Source organism: Arachis ipaensis, chromosome B7 (assembly GCF_059453495.1).
Source record: "Arachis ipaensis isolate K30076 ecotype BB chromosome B7, ASM5945349v1, whole genome shotgun sequence".
NCBI classification, from domain to species: domain Eukaryota; kingdom Viridiplantae; phylum Streptophyta; class Magnoliopsida; order Fabales; family Fabaceae; genus Arachis; species Arachis ipaensis.
This window is the reverse complement of record NC_142442.1, coordinates 43789593-43812995: the sequence shown is the minus strand read 5'-3', so window position 1 is coordinate 43812995 and position 23403 is coordinate 43789593.

Genomic DNA, 23403 nt, shown 5'->3' with positions numbered 1-23403 from the left:
CGAGGAAAGCGAATATGAGTATGTGGAGGATGTTAATTCAGCATCTTGACATGTGTTCATGTAGTATTTTTTTGGTAGAATCCTAAATGACTCACTTTTTTATTATTTTGCTTATTTTATTTAATTACTTGCTTTTGCTGATTATGTTCATTTAATTATTAAAATAATATTTTTTTATTTATTTCATTTGTGTATGCAGAATGAAAAAAAAGGGAGATCACTAAAAGAAAAAAGATAATTACTTTAGAAAAAAATAATTTCTTTGAGATTACATAAGTGAAGTCAAGTGCTAAATTGCTATAATAATATAAGATTAAGAGAGAAAAGTTCATGATTGAAAATAAGAAGGCTAGCTTGCAAGCTCAAGGCGTAAAAGATCGAATTAGAAAATAACCCATCACAATAATGGAAGATGCATTTGAAGAGAAAACTAGAACTTTAAAGAAGAAAAAGAAGATCTAATCAGTATCACTTTTTCAAGAATATAATAATGGGAATAATTCAAATGCTATAGCTGAAAAGACTACCCAAAGTGGTAATAGGGAAATGTTTCAAACTGAAAAGAACTCCAAAATTGAGAATCAAAGGACTAGTGAAGTTGATACAATGGATCAAAATTATATAAGTTCTAATGATGAGGGAGAAGATAAAAGCGAGTTGAGCACAAAATCAAATAAATGAATGAGTCTTGAGATGTATTTTAAGGTACATGGGATAAATTTAGAAGATAAAGAAGATGAGGAAGATGAGGAATATGAGCATGATGATGCTGCAAATATTGAGGATAGTGGAGGACAAACTAGTAATGAATGTACTTTTTATTTTTACGTTATTATCTAATTATAGATTATATTATTTTTCAATTGGTTTGACTTAAAATTCTATTATTTTGATTGGACTTAGGCACCATAAAGAAGAAAACTCGTGGCAAGACCACATGTAAAAAGCTTCATACCATTGATTTTAATGATCGACGGGAGGTAGAGTTTTTACAAGGGTAGCCTATAGGTCCAACCAAGGAGGTCTGATAAACCCCATTTGTAGGGTTTATCTTGTGTTGAATTTAGAGCATTTTGATAACCTTTCCCCACATTTATTCAATGAAATAGCATGGTTTTATAACTTCTCCTTTAATCGTGCTTAAGAGTGAAAACATACTTTTTAGGTCTTAAAATAGCTAAATTTAATTCACCTTGATTCTATTAGATGCCTTGATATGTTTGTTAAGTGATTTCAGATTTAGGAGGCAAGGATTGGATCAAGGGAATGAAGGAAAAGCATGTAAAAATGGAGAACTCATGAAGAAATGAAGGAATTGCAAAAGCTGTCAAACCCGACCTCTTTGCACTTAATCGACCATAACTTGAACTACAGAGGTCCAAATGATGCGGTTCCAGTTGCGTTGGAAAGCTAACATCTGAGGATTCGAAATGATATAAGATTTTCCATAGTTGCACTGCGGATAGGGGCACGCACGGGCACAGTACGCGTACACGCCGATGGTTGCACACAATTCATTTAATGCAACTCGTGGCCAGCGAATTCTAAGGCATTTTGGGCCCAATCCAACTTATTTCTGATGCTATTTAACCAAAATATTGAAGAGGAATGAGACACCTAGTTAGTTAGTGAGTTTTATTTTAGTTTTATCATGCTTTAGTTAGTTTCTAGAGAGAGAAGCTCTCTCTTCTCTCTAGAATTAGGAGTAGGTTAGATCTAGATTAGGAAATTCTTAGATCTAGGTTAATTTCATGCTTTGATTTACTTTCCCTTTTATAATTCTTCTTCTTCTACATCTCTTCTCTCTAGTTTAGCATTTAATTCTTGTAATTCTCTACTTTTATATTGATGCACTTTTGTTCTTTCCTTTTCCTTTTAATACAATTTATAATTCATGTTTCTTTATTGTTGATTTGCTTTGTTGTTATTTAATTTCTTGCAATTGAGTAGTGTAGATTTACTTTCTTTACAATTTTACTATGCTTTCTTTCTATGCCTTCCAAGTATTTGATAAAATGCTTGGTTGGATTTTAGAGTAGAATTTTATACTCTTGGCTTGGGAAGGTAACTTAAGAACTCTTGAGTTACTAATGTCCAAGTGATTGACGATTGGGAGCCATTAACGCTAGATCTCACTAATTGATTTGGTGGAGAACTAGGACTTATGGACTTGGATTGATATAGCACACTTGACTTTCCTCTACTATTAGTTAGGGGATGACTTAATGGGATTGATCCTTGCCAATTCTCATGTTGTGGTTAGTAATAAGGATAGAGATCCTTGACCACCAAACCTTGCCAAGACCTTTTTGTTAGTTTATTTTCTCTCAAAAACCCCAAAACATACTCCATAACCAATAACAAGACACTTTATTGCAATTTCTAGGAAGAACGACCCGAGGTTCCAATACTTCGATTTATAAATTTAGGGGTTTGTACTAGTGACAAACAAATTTTTGTATGAAAGGATTATTGTTGGTTTAGAAACTATACTTTACAACAAGATTTCATTAGTGAATTTCTAAACCGTCAAAAGTCCTCTTCATCAAAAATGGCGCCGTTGCTGGGATCGAACCTAGGTCACCCGCGTGACAGGTGGGAATACTCACCACGTCATATTTGAACTAGGCCAACTTTTGAGCACAACAGTTAGAAACCTCATTTTATGACTTTGCTATATACTAGTTGATATCATGTTCCTGATAAACTCAAAGAGGACATGTGAAAGTATGCCAACATATGTAAATATGGTATTATGGACATTTTTTTATTTATTTGTTACTTTGTTTGTGCTAACCTTTGACACTCTAATGTATTGTGTTTCATAGAAAAATTTCATTCTTCCAATAAGCTCAAAACCGTGGGTAATGCAAGGATTTTTTCATCCATGAAAAAAATACAAGGGCTAAATTAAAAAGGAACATTTTTTGAAGTACAACACAAAGAAACAAATGACAAAGATCCGACCATTAGAGATTTCTGAGATTCAATTTCGCAAACTAATTCGGTATTGGAGTCTTGCAACTATCAAAGTAATGTTATCTGTCTTCTATTTCTTCCTATGTACCATCAAGCCATACTATTATTATTATTATTATTATTAGTTTAGTCCTTGGTTCTTTATGTGATTAGACTTGGTGTTTCAAAAAAAGTTGATGTGATTTTGAAAGAAAACGAAATATGTTTGCTGAAAATTATAATATCTCTTCTTCATGTTTATATTCAGGCTATGTCTACTAAAAATACTGAAAATAGGTCAAAGCAAACATGTCTTCACCGAATGGGATCCACAAACTTTAGAATAGTGCACAAGCAATTGGTAATATAACTTATTTTTTTGTGATTTCTCCTTTGTATTCATGATGTAGTTGCTAGTTAGTATGCTTCATGTAAGCTTTTATTTTCATACTCTAGTGTGACTCTAAAGAGAACAATGAAGAACCATCAAGGGCTGAAGTGTTCACAGTAACTCGCACACGTAAAAAACAAAAAGAAATTGATCCTAAAACACAAACAACAATTGTGAGTTGTTTGTATTGTATTTGAATTTGTACAATATAGATTCTAAATAGATTTATATTTATGTTAAGTTATTGTGACTTTGTGTTTCTATTATTTATCACTTTTGATAGATTGAACTTCAAAACTGTATAGAGGCAGGAGAAAATCATGAGGATGTATTTGTAGCAGTGCTAGAAAAGGACCAACCAGGTCGAGTTCATTGTTATGGAGCTTTGATTACAAAAAACTCTCTTAAAAAAGATGAGGAGATTTGCCAAGCCATAGTTGAATACACTGACAATGTCTTATCATTAGAGAAGAAAATGGATGTCGTATGTGGTCTATTAAAGGTGATGCTGCACCAAATCAATGCTAGAATGAGTGATGAAGAGGTAGCAGCCTTAGTGCAAGCTAGCCAACATTCTCCTTTGGATACTTCAAGTAGTAGATCAAAAAATGCTCTCCATTCTTTCGAATCAACTCACGTTCTAGCCAACAATGATGTAAGTAACTATCTTTTTCATATTATTGTCATAGAGAGATACTGGTGAAAAAAAAAAGGAGAAAAAGGTGGTCATTGCCTTATTGCCCTAGATTATAGAATTCTATTTTCTATTGGTTGAATTTTCTGTTTGTAGTTCATGCAATTGTTGCTGGCTGAATATGCATTGTTGATTGTTGAATTTTCTGTTTGTGTAATGTTGATTGTTCTTTATTTTTCTTGCAAATAATAAAGTTGACTAAACCTACCTATTAGGGCATTAAAAATTCAAGAGAGTGGAGAAAAATGTGCAACTATTTTTGTTACTTGATTTTATTAGAAATCAGTTAGTTGTTAGTCCGTGATGTCTATGCATTGTGTGGTGAAATTTGTATTAGTAGTTAGTGTATAAATAAGACTTTAGCTTATAGTTTTAGTTAGCTAGTTAGTTTTACAAAGTATATGCTTCTCTTAGTTAAGCTCAAAGTGTCATCTTAGCTCTTCTCTGTAATAATTCTATTTTGGTAATCACACAATAACAGTTTTCTTGCAATTCAAGCAATCACTGTTTTTCACTCCCCTTTACTTTAGCTTTGATGATCTGACTGTTGTGTATTTTTCAAATAATAAAGTTATTTAGGTTGCATTAAAAATAGTGATAAAATATAAGATGCACAATGGAGCTCACAATGGAGCAGGGTAGTGGTGAAAATAATGGAGCTCACAATGGCTAAAACACTAATCATGAAGTTTGATATTTAATGAAGTATGTAAAGGAAGTAGACATGTGATAGTTGTTAGAATTGTAATCATGGGTAGTTTTTATCATGACTTTGATTTTTGGTATTTTGTTAGAATGTTATCATGTAAAGAAAGTCTATTTTTTTGTGACAAGTTTTATGTAGGTTGGATTGGTTGATTTAAAATTATGTGTAATTTTTTCTGTCATTGTTTGAATTATTCTTTCAAAATATGATTTCAAATTATATATGAATTTTTCAAGTTTTTATCACGAAGATTAAAAAAAAGTGTAACCATAGATTTTCTGAGCTAACTTGTAGCCACGCTTAAAATGAGTGGCCATATTATACTGTAGTCATCAACGATCACGCTTAAATAAGTTGGCCATAACTAAAAACATTGGCACAGTTCAAAAGCGTAGCCATACCTTCATCTATTGGCACACTTATGAATCGTTACCATAACCAACATGTGGTAAGAAAGTGTGGCTGTATATCCACCAGACAGCACGCTTAGAAAATGTGGCTATATGGTTATATATACAGCCACGCTTTTAAAGCAAGGCAATAGGTAACATCGTGGCAACAAAGTGAGCGTTCCATAGCTAAATAAAAGCGTGCCAATAGAGTAACGGGCACACTCGCGTATGTGACCCTGCAAAAGCGTGGTCATAGCTAAAAAGGCATGGCCAAAAATTGTGGCTACGCTTTTTCCCCCCCCCTTTTGACACGCTTTAAAAGTGTGGCAAAATACAGATTTTCTTGTAGTGACTACAGGGTGAGTCTTTTGAAAATGCACATAAATCGCTATAAGTTATCATGGTTTATGTAAAGAACGAAACAAAGCACAAACCGCTACATCCTATAGCGGTTTATGAACAGAATGGATCAAAGCATAAACTGCTATAAAGTGTAACAGTTTATGAACAAGCAGAATCAACTAGTAAATCGCGATAGGGACTCGAGGTTTATGCACAAAAGCTAATCTTTTATTGGGTGTAGCGATTTATGAATAGAAATTGTTCTATAAATACTAGTTGAAAGTGATTGTGATGTGAAATAGCCAAATACAATGTCTGGTGAGGATAGTTTTCACATCACAATCACCTTCAACTGGTATTTATAGAGCAATTTTCATTCATAAATCGCTATTAGATTTTGTGCATAAACCTCGAGTCCCTGTCGTGGTTTACTAATTGAGTTTGCTTATTCATAAATCGCTATATTTTATAGCGGTTTATGCTTTGATTCGTTCTGTTCATAAATTGCTACATGATTTATGCTTTGTTTTGTTTTCACATAAACTGCAATAGCCTTAACAATTTTTATGTGCATTTCCAAAAAAATTTACACTCAGTAGTAATTTATATAGAATAAAAATAGAATTCAATTGTTACCATTTTTTCATTTATTGTATTTGGGTATTATTAGTTTGTGCTTTATTGAACTTTGTACATTACTTTTTTTATGACGACAACTAATTAATAGATTAAGGGGAAAACGGGGAGCAGATAGTGCAACAATAATTCAATGAAATGTCATATTCTAGCAGTGAATATCGTTCCCGTAGAAGCAAAACTCTTTAATTGATGGTTTTCTGGTGGTTTTTGTATTACTCTCATTATATATCATGTCAATCATTTTGACTCGTTTAAAGGACACAACAACATCTTGAATAAATAGACAAAAATATACATAAAAGTTTAGAATAGATAATAATACACACCAAAAATTATAACAGCCTCGCTAGGTAGATAACATAAAATTTGAAAAACGTGAACAATTGACTAATTTCTTGGCCCATCGAAGATAAAAAAATCCACCCCAATTAAGTAACAAAAAACTCTTTTACTTTACCATTTTAAATTTTTAACCATCCGCCGATGCTGTCTCTCCTGAAAACTTAGCTCGCCACTGGATTTGCAACAAGAACAACCATCCCTTTTTATGTAAAATGAACATCTATCTCTCTTTTATGTAAAATAAAATATAATAATAGATTTGCAACAAGAACAACCATTCCTTTTGTATGTAAAATAAAATATAATAATAGATTTGCAACAAGAACAACCATCCTTTTTGCATATAAAATGAACATCCACATGAAAATAAAACCTCCAATAAATACCTTGTAAAAAATTTGCGCTTCCACAATATTGCTATCTGAATGAGTATAATGATTACTGATGTAGGAAGATAGGGCTGTAGAACCTTCTTCACCGATTGAGAAATCCATTAACGGAACAAAAACTAACATATACGAACCTAAACACGTTAATGAGGGTGTCCGGTGAAACAACGATGGCGATGAGCAGAATTGCTCTTCATGGCTATGTCTGCATGGGCTGTGGAGGGACAACAGTGCGCAATTAGTCTGCAGCGGTATCAGCGTGGAGGTGTTGGAAGTTTATTATAATTTAAACTTCTGTTGTGGCCTAATTGTAATTATCTATAAACTATTAATGATTTAATCTCATCCGTTAATTCTAATGTTTGATGGACGCATTAGATTTAAAGATAATAATACATAAAAGGTGGTCCTCTCTCTACCTCAAGACACACGACGTTTTACAGTTTCCACTCACTGAAAATACCGTGAAACTGCCATCTTGATGAACGTCTGAAGGAAAGGAAAGGGAGAGAAACCAGTGTTGAAGATCAACTCTACTGTAACCAAAACTCTGCAAAATCAGTCTTAAAGTTCAACTCTATCGTAATCAAGACTTGTTATGGCAACCAATCCAAGTATGAAAATCACAACTTTTAAGATCCTAATTAATGCTTCCGCTAAAATAAGTTTACATGTGGTATCAGAGCATGTGTTTTGAAAGTATGTGATTTTCTCTAATCTAATTATGATATCCACGGTGTTTCATGTTTCTGATTAATTATTTATAATTAGATTTTAATTAAGTGGATTTCAAATTTCATGCCATCAAAACTGCATATTTGTAGTTGTATATGTTCTATATGTTTTCTTCTGAATATTTTAATTTGATCATAAATTATACTCATGTATGAATTTAATCTTGAGTTTAAGTTTAGTATTGATGACAATTATGAAATTATTTTGAGTACGTAATGTACTCTAATTTTATGAAAAGTCTATAAATATTTTATTTATAGTATTAAATTTATTTAGATTATTTACTGCTTGTGTACACCAAAGTGACCAAGTTATAATGTAAAATGCCAGTATATTTCATAATGTGTTAATTAATTTTAGAATTAGATTTACCCAAAGGAAATCTCTTCTATTATTAATAGACTTGAACGAGAAAAAAAATTATTATTCTTGGGTTAGATATATGTATTGTCCAAAGATGGTATATGTATTTGGCAGAGAATTTTAATCTTCAAATATGATAAATATGGCATTTATTTGTATGTTAATATGTTCGTATATTATAGAATTTTACCCAAAGGTGAACTGTAATATGCTTGTTATGTTCTGTAATCTGAATAGATGATAAAATTAAAATTAATATGAGTATTGTATAATTAAATGACAGGTATTTCAATTCATTCGCAAGCTTCATCTGTTACCATGTTTAATGGCTTAAACTTTTCTGAATGGAGTGAACAAGTGAAGTTCCATTTAGGTCTTTTGGATCTTGACTTGTCACTTTTAGAAGAGAAACCCATTGTCACTGATGACAATGATGAGGATGAAAAGTATGCACTTAAGACATGGGAACGTTCTAACAGATTAAGCCTTATGTTTATGCGAATGACTACTGCAAGCAATATTAAGACTACCCTTCCACAAACAGAAAGTGCTAAAGAATATCTTGCGTTTGTGGAAGACCGCTTCCGTTCTGCTGATAAGTCACTCGCTAGTACATTGATGTCACAGCTCACGGCCATGAAGTTTGATGGGTCTAAGAGCATGCAAGAGCATACTATTGAGATGACCAATATTGCTGCAAAATTAAAGTCACTGGGTATGACAGTTGATGACTCCTTTATGATGCAATTCATTCTGAACTCATTACCTTCTGAGTATGGAGCTTTTCAAACTAATTATAATGTCATGAAGGAAAAATGAGACGTTAATGAATTGATTGGAAAGCTCATACAGGAAGAAAATAGACTTAAGAATTGTGGTGGTCATTCTGTCAACTTGGTTCAAGGAGCTGGCAAATCAGAAAAGAAATTAAAGACAAAGCCCAAGAATTTTAAGAAGAAAGGACATGCCAATGCAAAATAGTGTCATTTCTGTAAGAAGGAAGGACATTTCCAAAAATATTGTCTTAAACGTAAGGCATGGTTCGAAAAGAAAGGTATATTTGAAACATATGTATGTACTTATGAATCAAATTTAATTGATATTCCTCATAATTCTTGGTGGCTTGATTCTGGTGCTACAACTCATGTATCTAATGTAATGCAGGGATTTCTTACGATCCAAACCACAAGCCAAAGTAAGATGTTCCTCTACATGGAAAACCATGTGAAAGCACCAATTGAAGGAATAGGAACTTATCGTTTGGTGTTGGATACAAGCTTTCATTTAGATTTACCTAAGACTCTTTATGTACCTTCAATGTCTAGGAATTTAATTTCTATTTCAAAGTTGGACAATTGTGGTTTTTCTTTTAATGGTGGACATGGTTGTTTTAATTTATTTAAAAATTCTAATATTGTTGGTTATGGTGTTCTAATTGATGGCTTATATAGATTAAAACTTCTTGATCAATTTTCTGAATCCTTGCTTATTGAGTACCAGAATGACGTAGTTAGGCCAAATACGCCTAAAGAAAGTTCTGCATTCTTGTGGCATAAACGCTTGGGTCACATATCCAAGGAAAGAATAGAAAGATTAGTAAAGAATGAGATTTTACAAAATCTAAATTTTACTGATCTTGGTTTATGTGTGGATTGTATTAAGGGAAAACAAACCAAACAAAATAAGAAAGGTGCCACAAGAAGTAGTCAGCTTCTTGAAATTATACACACTGATGTATGCGGACCTTTTGATGCTCCATCTATTGGTGGAGAAAAATATTTCATCACTTTTATTGATGACTTTTCACGTTATGGATATGTCTATTTGCTTAAAGAAAAGTCTCAAACAGTTGATGTTATTGAGATTTATATTAAAGAAGTTGAAAGGCAGTTAGACAAAAAGGTAAAAGTTGTTAGGTCAGATAGAGGTGGTGAATATTATGGAAAACATAATGAAACAGGACAATGTCCTGGTCCATTTGCAAAACTTCTAGAAAGACATGGCATATGTGCACAATACACAATGCCATACACACCTCAACAAAATGGTGTGGCAGAAAGGCCTAATCGAACATTAATGGATATGGTTAGAAGTATGATGAGCAATTCTTCTTTACCCAAATTCTTGTGGATGTATGCATTAAAGACTGCCATGTATTTGCTAAATAGAATTCCTAGTAAAGTTGTTCCAAAGACTCCTTTTGAGTTATGGACTAATAGGAAACCTAGTTTACGACATTTACATGTTTGGGGTTGCCCAGCAGAAGCAAGAATATTTAATCCACAAGAAAAGAAATTAGATTCTCGAACAGTGAGTGGCTATTTTATTGGCTATCCGGAGAAGTCTAAAGGGTATATTTTTTATTGTCCAAACCATAGTCCAAGAATTGTAGAAACTGGTAATGCAAAATTCTTTAAAAATGGTGAAGTTAGTGGGAGTGAAAATCATCAAAATATAGAAATAAAGGAAACTAAAGTTAATGTTCCTATACATATTAGTGTTCCTTTATCCACACCTACTCAAAGAGTTGTTCCAACTATTGTTGAACACATTAATAGTGATGAACAAGATTTAAATGATAATGCTCCCAATGAAGAAACTAACTCACAAATATCAGAAAGAAATGAGTCTCAAGAAATACCATTGAGGAGATCTCAAAGGAAAGAAAGTCAGCTATTCCAAGCTATTATGAGACTTATTTACAAGAAGAAGATATTGGAATATCAAAAGATTCAGTTTCATTTACACAAGCCATAAATAGTGATGATTTAGAAAAATGGATTGATGCCATGAAAGAAGAGTTAAAGTCCATGGAAGATAACAAAGTTTGGGATATTGTTGCATTGCCAGAAGGTGCTAAATGTATTGGTTGTAAATGGGTCTTTAAAGTTAAGCGAGACTCAAAAGGCAATGTTGAACGATATAAAGCTAGACTTGTTGCTAAGGGATTTACTCAAAAGAATGGTGTTGATTATAAAGAAACATTTTCACCTGTTTCTAAGAAAGATTCATTGCGTATCATTATGGCACTTGTGGCTCATTATGATTTAGAGTTACATCAAATGGATGTAAAAACTGCCTTTTTGAATGGTAATCTTGATGAATAAGTTTATATGGATCAACCTGAAGGTTTTCCAACTGAAGGAAAAGGTCGTATGGTGTGTAAACTTAAGAAATCAATATATGGACTAAAACAAGCCTCACGACAATGGTATATTAAGTTTAATAATACTATTCTTTCTTTCGGTTTTGAAGAAAATGTTGTTGATGTATGCATATACCGAAAGGTCATTGGGAGTAAGTTTATTTTTCTAGTCTTATATGTTGATAATATTTTGCTTACAACAAATAATTTGGGAATGTTGCGTGAGACTAAAGAATACCTTTCTAGAAACTTTAAAATGAAAGATATGGGAGAGGCATCCTATGTGATAGGAATTGAAATTTTTCGTCATAAATCACAAGGATTGTTAGGATTGTCTCAGAAGGCCTATATAAATAAAGTTCTAGAGAGGTTCAACATAGAAAAGTGTTCCGCAGGAATTGCACCAATTCAAAAAGGGGACAAATTTAGTCTTATGCAATGCCCAAAAAATGACATAGAACGGAAGCGAATGGAAGGAATTCCATATAGTTTTGTAGTGGGAAGTCTTATGTATGTGCAAACTTGCACAAGACCGGACATTAGCTTTGCAGTAGGAATGCTTGGAAGGTATCAAAGTAATCCTGGAATGGATCATTGGAAAGCTGCAAAGAAGGTTTTAAGATATCTTCAAGGTACAAAGGATTATATGCTCATGTACAAAAGGTCTAGCCAATTAGAAGTAATTGGTTATTCAGATTCAGATTTTGGTGGATATGCTGACACAAAAAAGTCTACATTTGGCTACTTATTCTTATTTGGAGAAGCTGCCATATCATGGAAAAGCTCCAAGCAAAGCATTGTGACAACATCTACTATGGAGGCAGAGTTTGTAGCATGTTTTGAAGCTACAAATCAAGCTTTATGGCTGCGAAATTTTATTTCAGGACTTGGCATTGTTGACTCAATTGCTAGGCCATTGAAAATTTATTGTGATAATTCTGCAGCAGTATTTTTCTCAAAAAATGATAGATATTCTAAAGGTGCCAAGCATATGGAAATAAAGTACTTTGGCGTTAAGGAGGAAGTTCAGAAACAAAGAGTGTCCATAGAACATGTTAGAACAGAACTTATGATTGCTGATCCATTGACTAAAGGATTGCAACCAAAGACATTTAAGGAACATGTACATAGAATGGGTCTTGGTTCTTCTGAATGATGCTAACACTCTGAGCTCACTATGTTTATTTATGTGTTTTCTGAACATTGATAGTTTGTTGTTTCTAGTTAAAGTAATATTATTGTACGAGTTATAACATAATGATCTAGAAACTTTATGGGACCGATATAAAATTGTGTTATTTATGTAGCTTGTGTAGTAAGATGTTAGTGGTTGTAGTATATGGAAAGAAATGTGTTTCATATTAAATGCATGACTGCCATAACTCACACAAAGTATTTTACCATATTAAAGCAATTATGTAATGTGTGAGAATATGATTACACTTAGGCCAAGTGGGAGAATGTTGGAAGTTTATTATAATTTAAACTTCTGTTGTGGCCTAATTGTAATTATCTATAAACTATTAATGATTTAATCTCATCCGTTAATTCTAATGTTTGATGGACGCATTAGATTTAAAGATAATAATACATAAAAGGTGGTCCTCTCTCTGCCTCAAGACACACGACGTTTTACAGTTTCCACTCACTGAAAATACCGTGAAACTGCCATCCTGATGAACGTCTGAAGGAAAGGAAAGGGAGAGAAACCAGTGTTGAAGATCAACTCTACTGTAACCAAAACTCTGCAAAATCAGTCTTAAAGTTCAACTCTATCGTAATCAGGACTTGTTATGGCAACCAATCCAGGTATGAAAATCACAACTTTTAAGATCCTAATTAATGCTTCCGCTAAAATAAGTTTACAGGAGGTGCAGTGGCGTCGACACAAGCTGGGGGGGACAGCGGTGCAGGGTGAGGTTGCGGCAGCGTGCTCCTGACTTAATTCCTTGAGCCAAGAAGACCTCTTGATTTTGTTCTTAATTTTGCCACATGATGGAAGAGGTAAAAACTATGATGCACGGACACTGACACGGACACGGGACACGACACAACACGGGACACGCCGACATGCGAATTTTAAAATCTTATAAGACACAGGGACACGCATCTACTTAATATACTAAAACTGGATTTTTCCCCAACTAATGAAAATGAGGTGCCGATTCCTCATGAATCCATTTTTCCGCTAACATGAATGCACTATTTTCTCTTCTAAGTTTATTTTATAAAAATATCTTTATTATAATTATACTATAATTAGCATTTAAGTAATAATGCATAATTATACTAATTTAGAAAAATATCTTTATTTTTAGAAAGTACTATTCTCATGTAATGAAAGCACTATTCTCTCTTTTAAAATTATTTTTAGAAAAATATCTTTATTATAATTATATTACAATTAGTATTTAATGAATAATGCATGATTATACTAATTTAAAAAAATATCTTTATTTTTAAAAAGTACTATTCTCATGTAATGAAAGCACTATTCTCTCTTCTAAAATTATTTTTAGAAAAATATCTTTATTATAATTATATTACAATTAGCATTTAATGAATAATGCATGATTATACTAATTTAGGAAACTATCTTTATTATAATTATAATAATCTACTTAATATACTAAAATTAGATTTTTCCCCAACTAATGAAAGTAAGATGTCAATTTCTCATGAATTTATTTTTTTTCAAAATAAATGCACTATTCTCTCTTCTAAATTTATTTTAAAAAATATCTTTATTAGAATTATATTACAATTAGCATTTAATGAATAATGCATAATTATACTAATTTAAAAAAATATCCTAATTATAATTATATAAAAAATTAAACATAAATTTATAATTCTAATAATTACCATAAATATGATACTAACATTCATAGTGATAAATTGATATTGCAATAATTAATTTTTATAATTATTTTTGTACTACTAAAGGCTATATATAGTGTTTCTTTGTGGTTAGTGAGTCTAAATTTAAGAATCAAAGCAATCTTCTTTTTCTAATCTGTTATTCTTCTTTGATTGGGCAATTGTTTCTAAGGAGCTTTGTAGGTCAAGTTCAAGTCACATCCCATCTATGTTTTCTATGTTTGTCCAACAATATTCGAAGTGGAGCATATAATGAGATTGAATTTCCTCAATTTAGGTTTAATTTTGAAAAATTTGTTTCAACCTTGAAGATGCAATTCAAAGTTTGGTACTATATTTAAATTTTCTTCTCTTAAGCTTTTTGTATTAAAAATAATTTTATAACATATTGTGATTTTTTTCAGAAACTACCGGCCTTCTGGTGCATTAATGCAGTGCCATTGAGGAGAATAAAAGTCAATTTAGTTTGACAATTTTAACAAGAAGATAGTATAAATTTGTACGGATTCTAATTGTTTGATCTTATGATGTTATTTCGGTTGGTTGTTACGAGAATGACTCTAATTTATACGTATCTAAGGATTAGAATAGATTAAATATTATTTAAATAATTTAGTTCTAATATTAGTATTATTTGATTAAATTAGTTTTAGAGAAATTTAAATTGTTGTCTCAATTTATATATTATGACTATTCTATTTGGATATGTTATTTTTAAACTTTTTAATATGAAATTTTTTTCTTTTTTTTTTATTTTTAAGTTTGTTTTCTTTTTTGGATATATGTATCACCTTTTTTTTTTGTATTTCAGATTAGTAATACAATTATTAAGAGAAATGTAATTCATGAATAGATTAGAATGATTAAAAGTTTAATTATATTGTGTGGACACAAGATTGATTAATTAAGATTAAGCCGTAAAAAAAGAAAAAGAGTCATAATACGTAGTTTTGCTTTCTTGCTAATATATAAAAATACGTCAAAAAATTAAAATATCACCATTTAAAAAAATTGTTAATCATGTATATGAAAAGGGATTGGAGAATATGAATGGATATAAAAAATAAAAAATTATTACTCGATTGTAGAATAAAAAATAATCATATATATATATATATATATATATATAATCATAAGAGAAAAATAATTAATATATGTGACTTAAATTTTTATATGTACAATTAATATATATATATATATATATTTAGATAAATAAAAATTTAACAAAATAAATATATATACATATAAATAAATAAGGAAATTAGTATGATTTATGAATATTATTACCCGTACGATGGTATTAATAGAATAACAAAACCATCGAATGATTGTAGGCTAAAAAAATATTTATAATAAAAATATCAAAAAATAATTAATATATTTGACTTAATATATATACACTAAAATAAGGAAAGATTTAAAATTATTTAAACAAAATGAATAAATATATCCTATGAATAAAAAAATAATTGACTAATTGATCAATATATACTAGTAGTATAAATAAAAAAACCATTAAATAAAAAAGAAATAATATATTTTTAATTTTGAAAATAAAACGTAAATAATTATAATATAATAATTTGTTTAATTATTAATATTTATAATTGTTATTTTAAATCATAAATTTAGAAAAAAAAGTAGATTAACAAAAACAATTAATAACTATATTAGAGTTGATACGCATAACATTAGATTAAGAAAAAATGAACGCATAACATGTTACTTTTTTATGGATTTGGATTCTCTAAATTTTGAATTTCACTTTAGAGAGTAAAGTGTGATCTCTCACTATTTATTTCATAAGTGAGACCAAGAGTAAATATGAGAGAGAAACTATTCAATGGTAGAAGATCACACTTTACCCTCTAAAATAAAAATTCAAAAATTTAGAGGATCCAAATTCCTTTTTTATTAATCAAATTACTACAATCAAATTAATTTCAATAAAATAATTTAAAATTATAATTTCAACCTTATCACATGCATAGTATGAATTATTGAATAATTTATTACCATGTACATGGCACGAATTATTAAATAATTTCTCATGTGTTTTTTTTCCAAAATAAAAATACTATTTTTACTTATAATTATTATTCTTTATCAATTCTTCAATTTAAACACTAATATTATTTATTAATTTTTTTATTTTTATTTCTCACATTTATTAAAAATTCCTTTTCAATATTTTAGGTATTAATTGTTGTTATTTAATTAACTTATTTTAGCTATTTAATTATTAAAATTTTAAGTATTATTATACCTCAATTACGGTATTAAGACTTTGAACATAATTTTAATTTAATTTTGGACAATATCAAAAATATATATATGATATTTAGGTATTAATTATTGTTATTTATTAACTTATTTTAGGTATTTAATTATTAAAATATTAGATATTAATTATATTCCATTTACCGTGTTAAGACTTTAGACATAATCTCAATTTAATTTTGGACAATGTCGGAAGCAAATATATATAACATTAAATTAAAAGAGTAGATTTTAATTTTACATAAAATAATATAATAGATATAGAGTATAAATAAATTTACTTGACAAATATAATTATTCATGGTGTGATATTTTATTACGATAACATATCTTTGTGTATCGGCTCCCTATATAGCAATAATATATATATATATATATATATATATATATATATATATATATATATTTTTTTTTTTCTATCACATGACATATTTATTATTATATTTTAAATTTAGAGTTTTCTTGATCTAACATTGCGGTGAAAAAATGGTAAAAAAAAAAAAGAAAAAAAAATATAGGAACATTTCAAACATAATTACCGCTAATCGTTTTTTTCTTTAGTTTTCAAATATATTATTTATTTTATTTATTTAGAGTAATAACTAAATTTATTATAACTATCGTACAGTTATCCTTAAACTATTAGTATTATTAGTATATTTTTAAAATTATTGACATATTATTAGTATATATAATAGGCAATAGTAAATTTTCTTTCATGTTTATCATTTAAAAATTTTATAATTTTGATATAGTCTTTATTCTATTTGTTTTTCCATACCTAATGACTATTGACTACGATCCTATCAATAGTATCACCTATAGTAGATTATACGAAGAGAAAGTATGGAAAATAAAGACAAGAATTATAAGACTATAAAAAATCCCATCTAAGTTTGACAAGAACAAGACGGCTTACATAGAAATATATATTTCTAATAGATGATAAGATTAATCGATTCATTTACTAAATTTTTTCAAGTAATGCTAAGTTCAATTTATAAATAGAGTTTAATTTCGATGCACTGATAGTGTAAAGCGTTTTACACAGTTGTGCAATCACATCCGTTCTTTTGGATGACCATTCACGCGATCAATGTGAAAGGTATTTATTTTTATTGATGTGTCATTACGTAATTGGATGCACGTGTAAAACTACTTTACATAGTGCATCAAAATTAAATTCTTATAAATATTTGTAGTTCATATTTTAAGTTAATTTTATAAGTACACCATTTCACAAGTCAAAGACAATTCTTTTTAATAGCTTTGTAAATGCTAATAGTTTTTATATTTAATTTATTTTGCAGTACGATAAAATTCATTGTTCAATCAAGAATTATTTGATAAAAATATTTTAGAATCAATTGGTAGAAAAGAAAGTCTATGTCTTCTCAAATTTGGAGATTAAAAAATCAAGCAGAATATATCTTCTGACTGTACACATGTGCAAAATATCTTTTAAGAAGGAGTCACGTATAGTACATACAGTCGATGATCGTAAAATTCTGGATAATCATTTTAATTTTCTTACTCATGCTGATATATTGAAACAAATAAATGAATGATTCTACTTATTTGGTACGTAATTAATTTATATTAACCCACACAAAATTATTTTTCTTTTGATTTTAAATTTTGCCAAAAAATTGTATAATAGCATCATTTTATCCGATAACAAAAATTTTAACAGTTTATTTATGAAAATATTTAAAATTGTATTGTGACTTTTTTTAAAGGTATATCCTTTTATTAATATACTATTGTTAGTTTTTTTTTTGATGACATACTATTGTTAGTTTTATCGTTCAGTAAATTCTCTTTATTTTATACACGTACGAAGTTATAATTTCTTATATTATTCACTCATTTATCCTTAATTTGATACTTTTAATTCAATTTTTTTGTTCAATTAGATGTTATTGAATTCTTAACTGAAAAAGAAAAACTTATATCATGGTCAACAATAGAGAGAAGTGACCAGTACATTGTGATTGATCTTCATGATTTGCAGTATATAAAATTTTAATATTTTAATATAAATATTTCTTTTGGTAATAATTATGTGTTGTGGTGCAATTTTTTTTCTTTATGTATTACTACTTACTCTATTAATTCTCGCTTTCATTTAAAAATGAGAAAAAAATAAGATGTACACTATGAGATCAATTTACAATCCAATTACTTGATCATTTATGTGATCGCCGAGCAACAGAATACATAATTTATTCTCTAATTTATAAAATTTAACAAAGATATTGGAAAACATATTTGTTTCGCATTTATTTATATATTTTATTTATTTATGTTATATTTGTAATTATATTATATCTATTTTTATCAATATATTTTTTTTTAAAAAATACCGTTAGTGTTAACACATGGTGTATTAAATAAATTAAATGATAGAAACACGTAACTATTTTCTTTTTCAGTCAAGATTCAGTAAAATACCGTAATTTAGACTTGCAATATCAATATATTAATAGTAAAGTGGAGAAAAAAATGTAATATTATATCAAAAAAATTTTTTAAATCATAATTGTAATTTATGATTGAAATCATAATTTAAATATTTTAAATGGGATAATTTCATTTAAAAAATTCATAATTCAAACATAATTTTTATACACTTAATAGCTACATTCGAGTACATACATTTAATATTATATTTAAAAAAATATGAACAATGCACATCATATTATTTATTTATTAATTAAATTATTACAATTCAAATTAATTTTAATAGAATAATTTAAAATTATAATTTTAATTTTATCACATGCATGGCACATGTTATTATATTTGTATATATAAAATATAAAGTATTTTTTAAATAAATCGTAACGATATTTTGATATTTTATTGATATTAAAATATAAATTAATTTTTTAATTATTTTTAATGTCTTGTTTTAATTATATCAAGTATTTAAAATATTTTTTGTTTCAATAAATAATAATATATACTATATCTAAATTTATTTCAAGAATATATGTTAAGAATAAAACTGGACACGTTGACACGTGATAGTATTTAGGTGTGTCCAAGCGTGTTCGAAAATTTTTTTTTTATTAGGACACGGTTAGACACAGCAAACACACATGTCAGATGAATGTCAATGAATATTGTATTCAAAATATATCCGATACACAGATACGACAACTCAGTAAAGTGTTTGTGCTTCATAGGGTAAAACACAATACGAACGAGTCTAATAATGCAGAAGAAAATAACATCTGGCCTGTGGACTTACACCTCTCAGATAATGATCCTTTTTTAACTACTCTTAATTATTATTGCTATCTTTTCAACAAGAGAATTCCTCGTAAAGGAAGCCAAAATTCATAATCTTTATTGGCATGGTTATTGTTTCTCGGGCAATGGTGTTTCGACTGTGTCTGAACGGCGTTGGGGAACGGCAGCATTATAATGCTTTGGGAAGACGGTGAATTTTGGGCGTAAACCAATGGTAAAATTGAAAGTAACCATATCTAGTGTGAATGTGTTTAATTGTTAAGCTTAATTTTTTAAATTTTAAAATTTAAAATTAAATTATTAATTAAAAATCTGATTTTAATTTTAATTTATCTTCCTTTTCAAATTCATTATTTACAATCGTCATTATTTCTTTATACTTTCTCAAATTTTAAATATCAAAATATATCTCAAATATTATTTTTATTGTACAAAGTACACCCCAAATCTTACTTATTTATTACCAACATAACACTTTTGTTTATCAAAATCAATCTTCAAAGTATATTTTTTGTATTTATAAATTTTAATGTGTATTTTTGTTCACAACAAATTCTTTTATATATATTTTTAACGGTTCATTCCAAAATTTTTTTAAAGACTTAATCTAAGACCCAAAATTTTTGAAAAGTCTTATTATAATCAAGTCTCAAATCATATAGTTATTTATAACCTTAATTTCAGAGATTATTTTATTAAGGATAATTAAGGCAAGTTTTGATTTATTGAACTTGAGATAAGTTATGATTATTATTCAATTTTATATTATTGGATTATTTTCTATATTTAAAGTATAAGGTTGATAGTTATGAAATAATAAGGATTTTATATGATTTAGATTAGATAAGTAATATTTTAAATATTATTACTGCTATTTTGGAAAAAATGAAGAAATTAAGTATATTATTTCTAATTTTTAGATTTGGGCATTTTATTGAAAATAATTTATGAAATTGATGAGCAAATAGTATTTTCTATATATAATTAGTGTTGGATTTAATTTGGGTTTCAATTATTATATTATTCCCAATTTTATGTGAAATTACCCAATCACCCATAACCCTAAGTTTCAAAATGAAACCCTAGCTCCTTCAAACCCACGCAGCCGCAGCTGCTGCCCCTCTCTACCCTAAACACAACACAAAGTTTCCTTTTCTCTGAAAGAACGAAAAAGAAAGAAGAATGGGGGTAAGGGGAAGGGGCCGCAGAATAAGGGAGCAGGAGAGGAAGACTCGCGCCGGCGTGCTGGTCTCACCGCCGCCATCGCGCCGCCTTACTGCTCAACGCTGCCGTCCCATCTTGTCGCGCCGTCGTGCCACGCCTTGAGGGCTGTCACGCAAGGGAAGAGAGAAGAGAGCGTGCCGCCGCGTCCTGTCGTCGACCCACGTCTCGCCGTCGCGCCACCGTCCTCGTGCCGCCGTCATTCGGTCCATCCGCGAGTCGCCGAACCAGGCTGAGAGAAAGGGAGACGCGCAAAGGAGAGAACATATCTGAGGCCGAGCTGAGGTCCAACCACCCCGTCGGAGTCCTTCTGCGTCGCCGCCGTACGCGCCGTGACCTCCAACCGCGCCGCTGCCAGTCGTACTTACTCTGCCGCCGTTAAGCCCAGCTACTGTTGGGAACCTTGTCGCCGCTCATGGGGTGCGCCGGTAAGCCTCTGCCGCTGGAAAACGTCACTGCTGCTGCGTCGCCGGAGTTCTGGCCGCCGAAAAGACCTCGCTGCCGCAGTGGTTGTGGTCCACTGTATGGCCGCGGGAGAAAAATCACCTTGGCCGCTGAAACCACCGCCGGTAAAGGTCTTTGCAGTTGGTTCTCACTCCTTCCTGTTCCTGGGTCTTATGGTCATGACGTTGTTGTGCAGTCACGGTTATCGTGATCGGAAGTCGTCGCCGCTGCCGCTTGAGGTGGCTGACGCCGAACCGGTTCGGAGGCCGCCACTGTTCCGGTTCAGCCGTTCCTCCTTCGGTTCGGTAAGCGTTTTCGATTTTTAGGCCCTTTAGTTACTATTCTGTTATCCTACGCTGAGATTTGTGGCGTTAATTGCTATACGATTGAGTTTCGGTTGTTGTATGTTGCGATTAGAGTTGTTGAGATTGTTGCGAAAGTGGCTTGAAACCGAGGTTTTGGCTGCCGGGATTTTGATTGTTGATTTCGGGTTGAGGCGGAAAGGACTCTGTGAGGCGTTTGGATTATGGAATTTGGCGTTTTGAGATAGGGGCGCTTTCCAAAAACTATATTTTATATATTGGAATTATTACATATGGATACTGATGTGAGTGAATGTGTATTTGGTGATTGTATCGGCCTTATGTATGGCTTGATTTGCCTTGGTTGGTCATGAACGTCTGTTGGTTGAATTGTTGTGTGGTTTTGTGAAACGAAATGCTTTTCAAGTTGATTCTTTTAAAGCTTTGAGATCGAGTTTAACCCGTTGAGAATTGATTTGAGTTAATTTTATTGAGAATGTGAAAAATAGAAACCACTCTTGAATTCAGCCTGTTTTGTTTTAAATGATATGGTTTTTGATAAATGATTGTTACTGAACCGTTTCTTTAAAGCTTTAGAAATGAGTTTATTCGGCTGATAACGATTTGATTTTTGAAACGGTTTCCTTGAAATATGGAATTGAGATGACTGTTGGATTTGGGCTTGACTTGAACTGATTTTGGATTTTGGGCTGTTGAAAAGGATTGTGGACGGTTTGTTGGGACCCGAACCGGGTGGCAAAGTCCAAGTTTTAGGGGAGGTGCTGCCGAAATTTCTATAAAATCCGAGTCTTTATTAAAATGTTGCCTAAAAAAATGATGAGTTAAAGACTTCTACTATTTTATTTGAATTATCAAGAAAAGGATGATTCATGCTTTTGAAATGAATTATTAAAGAGGAAATTGTGATTTAGTCTTCCTTCGTAAGAAAGGCATTGTATCTCTTTCAGGAGAAAGTTATTTAGGTGAAACTTATGTTTTAAAGCTGTTTTAAATGTGACAAGGGCAATGCCTTTGAATTTGACTTGAGGGTTTCAATTAGAGGAGTTTCAATGACTTTGGAAGAACCTAAATGTCTATTGACAAGTTTCATTTTGAAATGTTTTGAGAAAGGTTTTAAGTACTCTTTGAATTCTGAATATTTGCAAGACTAAAACAATTTTGAACAGTTGAAATGCTTTAGAATTCATCATGGGGATTTAATCTGGTTTTGCCTAAGTAAAGGAAACGACTTAGAAAAAAGTAACTGATTACGTGACTCGGTTTGGCTTAGACCCTATTTTATTACTCAAATCGGAAAGCCAAGGTTTTAATGATTTTAAATGAATTTGACGAAATGAGTTATGTTATTCTCCCCTAAAGACTTGGGACTCTGCCGAGAAACTTTTGTTATAAAATCCCATTGTTGGATGGGTGATTTTGAATATCTCAAAGAGATTTTTAACTTGCCATGATTATGGAAGTTTTGGAAAGAGGGTGCCGAGAGTGGCATTGTTTTTAAAAGGAGAATTTACCTTGAGTAAAAGTGGCTTATGAGCCTGAGATGATTTGAGAAATGAGATCTTTAAAGCCAAGGCTGAAAAGAGTTGAAATTTGATTTCAAAGTGAAATGACTTGAGAAAAGTGATTTATGGCTTAAATGCCGGTTTTATGAATTTGATAATTTTGAATGGTGGAAGTGCTGTTTTTATTATGGGCCGAAATGGCTGTGTATGATTATGAATATTGGCTGGTTCTGGATTGAACCGTGAGCCGGAATGGCTGTGTATGATTATCAATATTGGTTGGTTCTGGATTGAACCGTGAGCCGGATGGTTGAGATGGACGTTGATCCATGGCTGAGAATGAATGCATATATGCTGAGATATTGCTAATTGTGAATGTTTGCACTTCCACTATCGGAG